At 38.2% G+C, this 15,058-nt stretch overlaps 1 protein-coding gene across 2 annotated transcripts in view; it reads right to left on the bottom strand.

Moving 5' to 3' along the window:
• Window positions 1–15,058, bottom strand: part of LOC131435037 (leucine-rich repeat neuronal protein 3-like) — a 584,845-nt gene that overhangs the window by 196,616 nt on the left and 373,171 nt on the right. For both annotated transcript variants that reach the window (XM_058602505.1, XM_058602504.1), the window contains one exon: window positions 785–1,019. The gene's annotated coding sequence lies outside the window, so the exon portion shown is untranslated. The remainder of the gene's footprint in view (window positions 1–784; window positions 1,020–15,058) is intronic.

A 15,058-nucleotide genomic window follows, 5' to 3' on the forward strand; every position in this document is an offset into this window, starting at 1 on the left:
GAATCGTACGTACTAAATTAGTTCATAATGCTATTTCATTTCTTGTTTGAAAATAATTATTTTAAAACTATAGCAAATGAATTTATACTTCAAGAAAGAATATGATAACAAATATATCCCTGGAGTTATATAAACCAATGAAGTTTATGTTACGATTCAATTTCAGTCATAAACGTCAAAATATTTCATGCTCCGAGGGCTTTTGATCATGGAGTATAATCATTATGTGAAAACACACTCGGTTGCTGAAATCATGACTCATTTAGCTCATTTGTAGAATTCTATCTTTCTTAATCGACCTTTTGTTGTGCAAAGCATGTGGAAATAAATTTAGCAGTGACGGTGTATATTTTAATAGAATAAATGAAATAATGCTTTTGCTTCAAACTGAATCAAGCCCATTTATTTTCCCGACAAAATGATCAGCTGTTTATAGTGAGTTTTCACCATAGCGTTTTTGGAGGTAAAGCTTTAGAACTGAAATAGTTCGATTAAGCTAACATTATTCACCATTTAATGCGTTTTCTAAAATATTAATTTTCGATCGATCCACACAATCATAGGAACACGAAAGTCACAGACAAAATAATATTTGCCAGTTCGGAAAGCTATTCGGAAGCTATTCCCCAAATTCAAACTATGTGACACACGGTGCCCCTGCAACTGCAATGAAACAACTCTTGCATTCAGATACCAGCCTCCCCTGTCAGAACAACCGAAACGGTCAGACAATTGTGGCTTTCAGAAACCACAGCCAGCCAGAAACTCTATTAAAATTCCTTACCTTTTGTATCTCGCGTAGAAGATCTGCTGCACTGCGGCGCACGGAACCGGGATAATGCTCGAATGTTGCCGAACAACTGCTAAGCCCTCACCGGGCTCGACTGCTGGCACTGGCACTGACACTGGTGATGAAACTGATGGTACTGCTGCTGATGCTGCTGGTGGAACTGGGCTCGAGTCGCGGTGGTCGGGTTCAAGGTGTGCTTGTATTCCATTATGTTACAATTAGTCGTCACCTGAAAAAGGCAAACGGGCAGAGAAAACGAGGCGAGGTTAGATCTTCTTGTTGGACCCTTGGCTTAGTTTGGGTTGAGACGAGGTGGAGAAAACAGTGAGCTGCTGCAACGGGGCAAACGGGCAGGTAGGTAGTCGGAGAAAAAAAAGTCCAACAGGCACTATCAGGTTCGCGGGATCATCGCGAATCGTCTCCGTGGTCGGATTCTTGCAAAACCACAATAGCGATGCTGGGTGTAGTGGGGCAACGGGAATGGAATAAATGTATTATTTAAGCATAAATTTATCGATTCACTGAATAAGGTGTTTTTTCCTTCACCTTGTTCGAAATCTGTCTCGATGGCGAACAGGAATAATTCACCTTCGACGTCTCCGGGAATACTGCAAAGCCTTAAGCGAATTTACAATACTTTTCCGTTGTGCAGGAAACTTCTTTGGAAGCGTAACAGAGCCAACTAGAAGACGGCAAGCGGAAAGACAACGTTCAATTTACAATTTAAAGTTTTTCACGCGCTTCGAGTGCTAGTTGGTGTTGTTTCTAGGATTTTAAGTTGCCTGTCGAAGGAGAAAACTAGCATAACGAGTGTGGCTTCCTTCGGAAATACTGCTCTGTTCGATCTATTGGTGCTTGGTTGTAAACTGGCGGGCATTCCGAGGAGCGCAGCAAAAAAAGCATTGCTAGCACCAGCTACCAGGCGATCGGCGAAGAAAAATCAGCATATTTATTTTTATGCCATTTTTAGTTCGCTCTAGAAATCGATCGGTTGATGTCGATAGCCTTTGTTCTGTGCATCACACGGTTGCAATCCCACCAGAATCCGGTCTGGCCTGAGCGAGGCAGCATGAAGATGGCTTTTTGTGCAAATTGGACTGGTGCAACCGTAGAAACGCCTCGGGAACTGACGGGCGGAAGATAGTGGCGAAGTGAGAGCAGGATTCGTGAGTGCAAACTGACCACACACTGCTGGAACAAAACGGGAAATAAAAGACACTAACCGGGAATGGTAGTGTTATATGATGCAATAAATCTTGCTGGAAATTGACGCTTACCAGCAGAATTTGATGCGGCGAAGATACAGAGCTTGAACAAAAAAAAACGATTATCTCAGCGGTTGGAATAAAAACTACGCGCAGAAACGCATTGAAGCGATGCATCTCGAGTTCAAATAATCAACGTCTAAGGTTATTGAAATTCTGTTTCGTAATCGGATGCAAATTTAATGTAGAATTGAAATCAAGGACGGATTAATATGAAGATTGGAATTGGAAAAAGTTAAATCGAAGTGGGATTGATACTAGCATTCGAATTGGGATCAACGAACAATTCTCTAGGGGATTGAGACTCGATTATTCTTTTTTTATCGGCTCTCATTTCAACCTATTGACTAGATATTTACTGTGGAAGCTTATGGAAGCCTGTCTCAGTCATGACATCATGGAATGTTAAGTTTTATTACACAACTTAAAATTTGAATTTGGTATGAATGATACTGTCTCTAAAAGAGTACTCTTCTCGTCGAACCCGTTGGTAAATACAGGGAATGGTAAAAGTTAAATATAATTGAATTCTTGTACATCAAATCATGAAATGAATACAATGTGACCTCTGGAGCAGTACGCGCATTTACTGTACTTTGTTTATTACAAATATACCAGTGTAACTGAAAAACACAAACACTGGAGCTTCACAAACACAAACACAAACACAAACACAAACACAAACACAAACACAAACACAAACACAAACACAAACACAAACACAAACACAAACACAAACACAAACACAAACACAAACACAAACACAAACACAAACACAAACACAAACACAAACACAAACACAAACACAAACACAAACACAAACACAAACACAAACACAAACACAAACACAAACACAAACACAAACACAAACACAAACACAAACACAAACACAAACACAAACACAAACACAAACACAAACACAAACACAAACACAAACACAAACACAAACACAAACACAAACACAAACACAAACACAAACACAAACGAAAGTAAAAATCTGAACCGATGATTGTAAATCTAAAGACTGTCCCAGAAAATATGGACGCAACCAAAAACCGCTGCCATTTCGCAATGGTTCAGAATCTGGCAATTTTTATGGCTACGTCCTGTTGTTTACACTCTTCTCTAACCACTTGTGCAGTTGTTTATTCGTTTCCATTAGTTTGTTTCGAAATGCGTGGACTTTCAGCAGAACAACGTCGAAAAATTGTGTACAAATGGTGCACAGAACGCGGACTGTCACTGAGAAAGATAGCAAAAATGAAAGGAGTAAGTGAAAAAGCCGTGCGAAATGCAATAAGGATGTTCGGTGAGGATAACACCTTTGAGGATAAACCGAAATCGGGTCAAAAAAAACGTCCTGCTAAAACTCATTTGGATAAACGTATACTGAAGGCGTTCGAGCAGGTTTCAGTTCGGGATGTGGCCAAAAAAGTGGGCACTTCGAAATCAAATGTTCTTCGTGCTAAAGAACGTTTGAATCTTCGAACCTATAAGAAGCAGAAAAAACCAAAACGTAGTCCGAAACAAGAAGCATCGATCAAACCAAGGTTTTAAAGCTGTACAACACGATTCTTGCTGGAAATTTGAACTGCATAATCATGACCGACGAAACCTACGTGAAACTCGATTACAAATCCTTACCGGGCCCACAATATTGTACGGTGCGAGAAGGACAAGTGTTAAAACAGTCCGAGACATCGATTGACGACGAAAAATTTGGTAAGAAAGCTATGGTCTCGTAAGCAATTTGTAGCTGCGGTAAGATTTCGAAACCCTTCATCACCACTGCTTCACTGAACAACGAAATATATATCAAGGAATGTTTACAAAAACGACTTCTACCCATGATTCGAAGCCACAAGGATTCTGTTGTCTTCTGGCTAGATTTTGCTTCTTGCCACTACTCGAAATCAACGGTAGAATGGTATACTACCAAAAATGTCACTTTCGTTCCAAAAGACATGAATCCACCAAATTGCTCACAACTTCGATCAATTGAGGAATTTTGGGCATTAACGAAGGCACATCTTAGGAAACATGTCTCGGCAGCCGAAACCATTCAAAAGTTCGAAAAAGATTGGAAAAAAGTGTCAAAACTTGTCGTCAAGAAGTATGTACGGAATTTAATGAGGAACGTTCGCAAGAAGGTGCGCCAGCTAGTCTACAATGGATAAGTAGCAAATGTTGAGATTAATATTCTATTGTTTTAGTCTAATATTATCAGTATATCGAATAAAATTTTAATATCTAACACTTGTGAATTATTTACAGCGAAATCACAGTGCATCCATACTTTCTGGGACAGTCTCTAGAATAATTTGATTAGTTTTGTGCATTTTTCGCTGTAAGAAATTCGCACCAAACGACTGCATCGCATTCGAGAAAATTGTTCCGAGAAATACCTGATATCGTACAAAATTCCACAATTTGACCCTTTTAATTGCCAGAAATGAGTTTCGTACAGCATTTTGATAGTTTTATTCATTCTAATACATATACATACATGAAACATATGAACGACTGTACGACCAGTGGTACGATCATCTAGGTTCAAACTAGTAAATGATTTGGAACGGCGCCGTACTCTTTGGAATGAAAACGTAATCATCCGTAACCAAATATTTTTTTCCAGGACTCCAAAGCCACTAACCGGTCTTTTCAGGTAACTCATAAAACTAACGTAAAGAACTTATTTAGATAACTCTCTTAAACCTTCCTAGAATACAAACGCAATTTTTGGAAACTGAATTGTCTTTTTCTGCACTACAAAATCTCAAACGGTATCAAATCAATTATTATCTATACACATCTCGAATGCAGTTCTACGTCAATCTCGCGGTTATGGTGCGTGAGTGCGTATTTTTTTAGAATATTCTATTTCTTTCATTTTTTTTAAACAGAAGTCATAGGTTACTTCTTTTATAACTTTTAAAGTAAATACATGACACATTCAACAATCCGCTTGCTATTTTCATTCAATTGCAAACTGGGAACCGTATATTTATCTTTCTCGAAAAGAAAGCTCTTCAAAAACCTATCAAGCTCAAGTGTTTGTCTTGGTACATGTTTCTAGCGATGAACATCTCCGGTATATGTTCCTCCCGGCATATTTTGAGCTGATTGTTCGGGACACAAACGCAGACTCACACAAACCAACCGGCGGTTCGAGAAAGGAACGGAAACCACACGTGAAATCGAGTGCACAGAAAACTTCAGGCTATCTTGTCTTCTGGTACGGAAAACTCCTATTCTACATACCATTATGAAAAATTTTGCATCTAGAGAAATAGAGCTTTTAGAACTTTTTTTTATGCTCTATTGATTATTCTGTTGAACGGATTGTCGGTAGGAGCTACTGGGAAAACTTGTGGGAAGTCGGTTCGGTTAGCCCCGATTTCCGGTTTGCTACTACCACCCCCTCCATCGCTTTCCAACTGTGCACTTCCCTTCGGAAATTTATTTTCGAGATACAGAAGTTTGCATTATCGCTACTTGCCTATAACTCCCGGTGTTCCTGTGGGACCACATACGGATATGAGTAAAACAAAAACCAGCACTTTGGGGCTATTTGTGTTGTTCTTAGAGCTTGCAAATTTTCGACCAAGTAGAATAGCATGTATTTTATCCAGCGAAATAACGAGGCAAACATTTTCTGCTTGCACTACATGTGTGTTGTTGACTGACCGAGTCAATCTGGCAGACCTTCTCAGCACGGTGCCCTAGAAATGAGGTTCCTGTGGGAACGACAACGGTTAAAGGAAAAGCAATTTTCAACAATGTATAAAAATTTACCGAACGGATTCGATGGATGATATCCATGTTCATTGATATCATGACGAAATGGAAAAAAAGTATTCAATATTAGATATGGCTAAACTTACGGAAAGTTCAATAAATTCAAACATCGAATGGAAACAAAAATGTCTTTTCGAGAGCTATATATGTTGATGAAGTTTGAGAACTGTTGTAGCTTGGTTACTGAAAAACTAGAATCTTGTTAAACTTAATTGATTACGAACTATACCTGAATTCATATTCCAACCAAACCCAATACTATCAAAACTGCATCGCACATGGAAGCTGTTCCTTCTCTCATTTTTCTTCTATAAATCAAACTCCCATCACTGACCTGGTTTCAAATAAAAACTGACCAGAAGCGAAAAAAAATATTTTAACCCACCTAGTGGTGTAATGATGCCTTTCTCATTCGTATTCTGAAGATTTTATACGATTTTGACATCATACTCTAAGCAACGGTTTTTGTTGAAAATATACAGTAATTTTTTGGAGGACCGTGAGACCTTTTTATTTGAACCTAAGGTTGGGTATATCGGTTCCGCCATCTCTGAGAAAAGTGAGTAAGATCTATTGTTGTGCATAATCTCCCATCGTAAATCGAAAACACGGAACCAGGATATCTACTTGTCTACTGATAATGACTATCGATTTTTGTAGCTTTGAGTCTAGTTTAGAATTTTTTTTACGGATTTTGTTTCACCGCTTTGAGTGACGGTGTACAACATTCAACACGATTCACCATATAACTCCGGAACCCGAAGTCGGCTCCGGATGAAATTCAGGAATACCTTATGGGACCACGAGACTCTTCATTTGAATCAAAGTTTGTAAAAATCGGTTCAGCCATCTCCAAGAAAACCTAGTGAGTTTATTTGACACACACACACACACAAACACAACACACACACACACACACACACACACACACACACACACACACACACACACACACACACACACACACACACACACACACACACACTGCCATTGCTCAGCTCAATGAACTAAGTCGAATGGTATTTGGCACTTTTGCTAGTCGATTTTTCAAGTGATTGTGTAATCTTTCTATATACGAAAGGCAAAAACAGCACCGAATCGAAGCAAAATCCAACCTGACCGGCTATTTGGCACGAATCGAGCGAAACCCGAGCCAATCCATTATGACTGCGCTGCGGAGGCGGTCTTTCGTCGAACGTCACATTTAGCCATCACAGCATTTGATTTTGAATTCCGAACTGCACCGCCAGGGATAATTAGATTTTCCGTTTCATTCAGCGACAAAAACTACAGTAGCATCACTATCATCATTATCATCATCATCATCATCAACATCATCAGAGACAGGTAGCAGTAAACTGCAACGAGAACTAACTTTCCACCACCCGCACTGTGTTCTGTTCTGGCGCTCATCTCTTTGAACTTCGATCCGTGCCGGACGATTCGCTTTCTCCTGGCGGGTAAGCCAACCGGGAGCAACCCGGCGCGGAGTCCTTTGATATTTTAATTCAAAAGAAAATTCAATAAGCTAGAGAGCCAGTATTTGAAAAAGCAATATCCTTGGGCGTGTGTCTTCATTTCATTACCGCACTGCACAGGACTTTTTGTTGTTGTTACTGTTGTTATCTACTCTACTTATCCTAAGGACGGAGCGTTTGGCTTCTTGGCTCGCTTGTGTGAACTGCAAGTCAATGCACCGACTGGTGCATGGTAAAAACGTGACTGCACAAAAGTCTGGAACTCGGGGAAGGGAGTTAGTGGAGTAGACGGTGAAAAGGGCCATAAGCTGAGATAGAATTTAGGAAGCAGCTGGAGAAGTTGAATGGATGCACTAGGAGATGTGGATTTCGACTGTCTAGCTTAGTTTTTTGATTGGTTTGTTTCTATGAGACAGACTGAATGACTAATTTCAATTATCCTTGTACAAAGCGCACTTGAAATATTGAGACTAAACCTATGAAAAAGCATGCGATTCGTCGTTCGAATTTCTCAGGTTTACAGTCATTCCCAAGCTGTCATTTCATTTTAACAAATGAAAAAGTTTTTCATATAGCTTCATTTTTAGTCACAAAGAACGGTTATATAAGCCACAATGTTTTGATGCCTGATAAATAATTAAGAAAAGGGAAGTATTACGGTATTTTTCCCCGGCATCCAGAATGGCGTGCGAGTTGTGCGTATGCAACTACGTAAGGCAATTCCATCTTACATCATTTGTGATCAAGGTGGAACACGTCCGTGTAAAACGTTGATTACCTATGAAAATCAACTGGTTACATGCCAGTTTTGTGAACAACCTGCACACTACGGTAAACCTTGCACTGAAACTGCGAAAAAGATATCTTCAACCAAAGACAAGATCAACCGTTCAACAACGAAAACTAGTGAGCGCAGTACACATGTTTCACCATCAAACCAACCAGCAACTGCAACCAATGTACAACAAGGCGCATCTAAAGCAACTAGCAACGAGCTCAAGACTACAAACAACAAGGAAAACGAAACGAAGACGGACACCAACAACAATACAATCGATGAGGCAATGGATGACGAGACGAGCCACGAACAAAGTGCCCCTCAACCCTCGCAGGAGGTAAATGGAAGCTCTTCTTCTTCTAGAAAAAGAGTGACAACGAGATCCACTTAAAAAAATTTATTATTTAAAAAATCGGCTCATTCGGCCACGTAAAACTTGTACGCAAATAGGCCTGAATAAAAATATCTTAAATAAAAATAATTAGGAAAAAGTTATACCCGTGATAGACGTTATAGACGTGATTTTTTTACGTAAAATCGATTGGACAATTTCCACATCATCTATTTCGACGAAATAATCAAATGCAGATGAAAGTTTTTTTTTCATATTACAGCAGTTTCAATGAGGGTTTTTGACGTAGGACAACGTCTTTGTTTTCTATAAAGAGGTGTGAAATTAAAATATGGAAACTAAAACCGTACAAACAGTGGTCAGGTTTTGGAAATTGACAACACAACCAATTTTAAACAGATTTTCGATTGCATTTCACCGACTACTTGGAAATGTGTTTAGGCATTGAATCGGTTAGATATAACTACAAAATTTTTCTATCACCGGAAGTGGAAATTTCAATTGACAAAAAAAACAATGTCTAATTTTCTTTGTTTCTCAAACAATTATCAAGGTGTCCATTATCAGAAACGTATCTATAAGTTTACAGTTTTCATTCAAATTCCGTTCTTTAATGTGTGGGTTCACGTTAAAGAAAATCGCACGCATAAAACATAAGTCAGTATCGAGCCGACTTGCACTTTGTTCGGTTTGATAATGCCGTAGAGAAGGTTGCTGTGCACATCAGCAACTGAACCGTTTGTGGGTTTGATTAGTGCACCGTTCACATCGCACGAGAGATATTTTCATCGAAATTCCACTGTTTCTTCACATTCGAGAAGAACTAGTTTTATTGCACTAAACAAACATTCGAAGGTATGAAGTCTCGCACTAGAAATTTATTGTCCACTAAAAAAGAGTTACGAAAATTGTTTTCATCGTAAATTTGAGTAGAATAACTCGTACCTTTAAAAAACTGTTTTAATTATCCTATTTGTGCAATGACGCCACTCAGTTATGAAGATTTTGTTCGAATAATATTACTACATTGACATACCACTATTGAATTCAAATCAGTGAAAATCAATACAATCATCCATTGGAAAATGAAGAGAACTTAATTTTAAAGATTTTGACCACTACTTCCGGTATTTCCGGAACCGAACACTGTATACCGGTGTAGTGGAAGTCTGTTAATTTAATCATCAACCAATATAAGCTACAAATTGAATCAATTTTAGTTCAATTTAAAAGAGTTTCTGAAGTTGATGGTTGATATCATGGTTTAAAATAAATGACGGTTCCGGTATAACCAAAAACAGTTCGTATGACCATAACATACAAATTGGAACAATTTTGAGCCCATCTTTGACTTTTTCAGGTTTTTGGTATTGTCATTTTCTTTGACGATTTGATGTTTTAAAAAATCATGTAATTGTAGAACCGGAAGTCAGATTTTGATCAAATTTACCAAATTTTGTATAGTCTCATAAGTCCAATTATTTGAATTTAATTTTATGAAAATCGGATATAGACTTATTTGGCCATAACAGTTCGGCTGGAAAGTTCGTATCGTTTAATAGAAACACACATTTTTTTGCCAAAATTCGTTTTTATTATTCAACATAATTGCCATCAGAGGCGATACAGCGATTATAGCGATCTTCCAACTTTTCGATACCATTTTTGTGGTACGATTTGTCCTTTGCCTCAAAATAGGCCTCAGTTTCAGCGATTACCTCTTCATTGCTTCTAAATTTTTTACCAGCGAGCATTCTCTTGAGGTCTGAGAACAGAAAAAAGTCACTGGGGGCCAAATCTGGAGAATACGGTGGATGAGGGGGCAATTAGAAGCCCAATTCGTTCAATTTCAGCATGGTTTTCATCGACTTGTGACACGGTGCATTGTCTTGATGAAACAAAACTTTTTTCTTCTTCAAATGAGGCCGTTTTTTTGAAATTTCGTCCTTCAAACGCTCTAATAACGCTATATAATAGTCACTGTTGATGGTTTTTCCCTTTTCAAGGTAGTCGATGAAAATTATACCATGCGAATCCCAAAATACAGACGCCATAACCTTACCGGCCGATTGTTGAGTCTTTCCACGCTTTGGGTTCGGTTCATCGCGTGCAGTCCACTCAGCTGACTGTCGATTGGACTCCGGAGTGAAGTGATGGAGCCATGTTTCGTCCATTGTTATATATCGAAGAAAAAAATCGGTTTTATTTCGATATAACAGCTCCAAACACTGCTCAGAATCATCAATTCGTTGTTGTTTTTGATCGATTGTGAGCTCACGCGGCACCCATTTTGCACAAAGCTTTCTCATATCCAAATATTCGTGAATACAGGGTCCGGCACTCGAAGTGTAACCAATTAAAAAGGCCATAAATTCAGTTTGGAAAATTACTTTTACTTAATTCAAAGTACAAAATGTGAAAAAATAATACAAAATTCAGAATCAATTCACTTTTGCTCGATATGACCACCTTTTGCCTTGACTATGGCCTTGAGACGGTCAAAAAACGAATCGCAAGTTGCCGAATGTGACTTGCAGGTATTTAGGCCCACTCGCGGACAATAACTTTTTTCAGCGCCTCGAGACTGGTGTATCTTTTAGATCCGAATTTGCTCTCCAAAATAGCCCAAAGAGAATAATCTATTGGATTCGCATCTGGTGAATTCGAGAGCCATTGTGTGGACGTGATGAAGTTCGGAACGTTGTTTTTCAGTTTTTCAGCATTCTTGGTTCACTCGAGCTTTGTGAGACGGTGCCGAGTCCTGCTGAAACGTCCATGGTCTGCCACCGAAATGTTTGTCTGCCCACGGCTTCAAAGCAACCTCCAGAATACTTTCCCGATAATATGTCGCATTTACTTTGACGCCAGGCTCGATGAAAACGATTGGAGAGCGCCCATCTGCGGTTACAGCGGCCCAAACCATTATCTGTTGCGGGTGCTGCCTCCTGGTGGCCAATCGATGACTCAAATTCTCGTATGAACGGTCGGTCAAGTAAACCCTATAGTTTTGAGAGTTTACGAATTGCTCAATTGGAAAAATTTTCTCGTCAGAAAATACAATGTTCGGAAATTGACCGCTTTCGGCCAAACGAAGCAACTCTTTCGCTCTCTCAAGTCAAGATTTTTTTTTCGCGTTCACTTTTGGCAAAATGCTTTCTTGCGCTTGTAAACAATACAACTCCGAACTGTCATTTAGCAAATTTCTAGAGAGCTGATGCCCGTGCGTCAGCTGCGCGAGCGGTCTGAAGTTGGTTGCACTTCGAGTGCCGGAACCTGTAATATGTCCAATACGTTCCTTTGATATCTTTAGGGTGTCAGCTATCTCGATCAACTTCATTTTACGGTCATTCAAAATCATTTTGTGGATTTTTTTCACGTTTTCATCGGTAACAGCCTCTTTTGGACGTCCACTGCGTTCATCGTCTTCGGTGCTCATATGACCAGTACGAAATTTTGCAAACCACTTACGAATTGTTGCTTCGCCCGGTGCAGAGTCTGGATAATACTCATCAAGCCATTTTTTGGTATCGGCGGCACTTTTTTTCATCAAAAAGTAATGTTTCATCAACACACGAAATTCCTTTTTTTCCATTTTTTCACAATAACAAAAGTAGCTTCACTCAAAATACAATATCTCACAAACTAATAATCAGACAGCTGTCAAATTTATACACGTATCTTTTGAAGGTTGGTACTAACTGAAAATGGTATGGATTTAATTCTAGTGGCGCCCTCTCATAGAAACGATACGAACTTTTTAGCCGATCTGTTAGATAATTATGATCGGCAAACTAAAGCTATATATTTACCAATTTAAATAATCGTTTCTCATCACATGATTATTTATGAAAAATTACTCTTGAAAATGACATTTTCACTCTAAGCACCCTGAATATACGAAACCAGAAGTTTGGTCTGAATGAAAACCGGGATGTTCCTATCAGTGCTGTAAAACGTCATTCATTTCAATTGAATTCGAATGTGTGCACACACTGACGATCACTCTGCTACAGTAAACTTTACATTCTAACACACTATCTTCGCTGTCGCAGCGAAGGGGCATAATCTCGTTCTTCATTCGTTTCTTTTTCTACCGATGCTCAGTTTAACCACCGTCAGTTTATCTCTCGAAGTGACAAAATATCTCTTATAATTCAATGAGAGAGCGACCTTCAAGTGAGATTCATGTAAACATTCGAATTGGTTCAAGATAGTGGATGAAAGGTAAGCCAGTCAATATAACTGAAATATCAATTACAAAATAAACGTGAATCAATTGTTCTCTCTTTCAGTGTTGATTTTTAATATTTCGAAACACATCTCAATGCATTTCAAACAGTAAAAACTATCGATTTTAACTTGCTGGTGATAATTGAAAACTCAAGTGAGAACCGCCACCCTCTATTTATCATTATGGTTGGAGAGAATTTTGTTTTATCGAGTTGAAGTTTAGGCCTATTCATTCGCACTTGTTCACTATTTACAGTGAAGACAGGGAAGACAATATAACAGGTAGACTACTTGGCACTATAAACTGAGAAACAATTGACGATGAATTCTGGGAGCTTCGGCAACAAAAGTAAAATGAATGCATACTCATTCTCATAGTGTCTGACAGTCAAAGACCAAAAATTTCATTTTCATCTAATAATATTCGATTGAAATGTAGTTTTACCGCACTGGTTCCAATGGCATCTTAAGGCCTTTCAGTTGAGACTAAGATGGTGTAAGTTGGTTAAGCCATCTTCGAGAAAAGTGAGTGATATTATTTTCATTTCTTAACACACATCACCCTGTAAGCGAACTGGGTCAAAACCCTCGAAGAATGCTATCGAAAAAGTTTTGACCCAGTTCGCTTTCACATCTCATCCAAGTCAGTCTATAAAACAAAACCGCTTACGTTGGGGACAGAAGAAGCCAAGTACAGTATTGTGTAGCGAACAATAGACCTCGAAAATGAGTGAACCAAACGAACAAAAGCTACCGCCGACACGAAAGAATACAATTATTGTTGACTTCAAGCAGTGCAAAATTCGACCTTCGATATGAGAACTTGAAAGTTTACTTAAGGAGCGAATGCATCTTGACATTAAACGTGTGCATTTACTTCAATGAAATAAGATCAATAATGTTGTTTATATCCAGTTTTTATTTTGAGGTACGCACCGCACAAAAAAAACGCACCAAAAATCGCGTTCGTCAAAACAAACCGCAAAACTATAGAACAAGAATTTGTTGCCGAATGTCTTCAACAATTCATGAAACATCCAGATGTGGTGTTATCTCGACAAAAATTAGTTTAAAAAAACGAGTTTGTAAAAGTTTTGAGATTTCCGAAATCAGACATTTTTTTTAATACCAAATATATTAGAAATGCATGAAACGTCGAGATTTGGTGTAATCTCGAAAAAACATTTCTTGGAAAAAATCGAAAATTTTCTCAGTGTATGGGAGTTGACTTGAGAATAAATTTCCGTATAACACCAGATCGCGACGTTTCATGCATTTCTAAGTCAAAACAAGAAAACCGCATAACTTCGAAAATTCGTATGGAAAAAACACGTTGAAAAACTTCGAGAAGCCGCTTGAAAAAACCGCGTAAAAAGAAACCGCATAGAAAAAACCGCGCGAAAAAGATCTCAGTGTACCAGCGATTAACGTAAAAGTTAATTTGTGATATATTCAAAAATGGTGGGAACCTCCTAGGTTTTGGGTTGATTTTGTACAGATATTGCTTTAACTTGAACATTTTGCAATGATAAATGAATTAATGTTATGTAATTGAGAGGTAATAAAAGATAATGGAATTGAAAAAATCGAAATAGCTAAATAATTAATCAGTCATAAGCCATATGGACGTTAAGAAATTCTAATATTTGAACCACGTTTCTGTGTCTTTCAAAAAAAGGGGTACTAAAAATGCATCTGAACATTACTTTATTTTGATAAATAAACAATTTCATAGCAAAAAAAAAAACATTAAAAAACTAGTCGGACTTACCCCATAATTTAGAGGTCGGATTTACCCCACCACGTAATTTTTTATTTATTTTCTACGTAATGGAAAAAGATAAAAATTGAGTCAAAGTTTTGAACAAAACTTTAATTCAAAAATGGAAAAACACTATGGACACAATATTTCCGAACTGGTCTCATATTTCGGTTATACCGATCCCTAGTTTTCGCTTCCGGTCCCTAGTTACCGCTTACGACAATCTTTAAAAAGGAATTAATTATTTAACTTGGCTTAACCGATTTTTACAAAATGAAGTTCCAATGCAAGGTCTTGTGGTCCCATAATAAGTCACTGTCACTTGAAGCGCAGAAGCAAAAACGTAAAACCAAAATTTAAAATGGGCTCGAAACTATTCCAGTCTGTAGTCAGTGTGAGTAGAAGGCCAAATAAACTGATTTCGGTTATCTTGGTCTCCTATTCCGGATGCAACAGAAACCATTCTTAAATCGAAATCACTCACTATTCTCAAAGATAGCTTGACCGATTTTCACAAACTTAAGTTGTAATAAAAGATTCTGTGGTCCCACACGTAAGATGAAATACAATATATTTGACTTATTATTTTTTCCACTGGATTCATT

Source organism: Malaya genurostris, chromosome 3, assembly GCF_030247185.1.
Source record: "Malaya genurostris strain Urasoe2022 chromosome 3, Malgen_1.1, whole genome shotgun sequence".
NCBI lineage: Eukaryota > Metazoa > Arthropoda > Insecta > Diptera > Culicidae > Malaya > Malaya genurostris.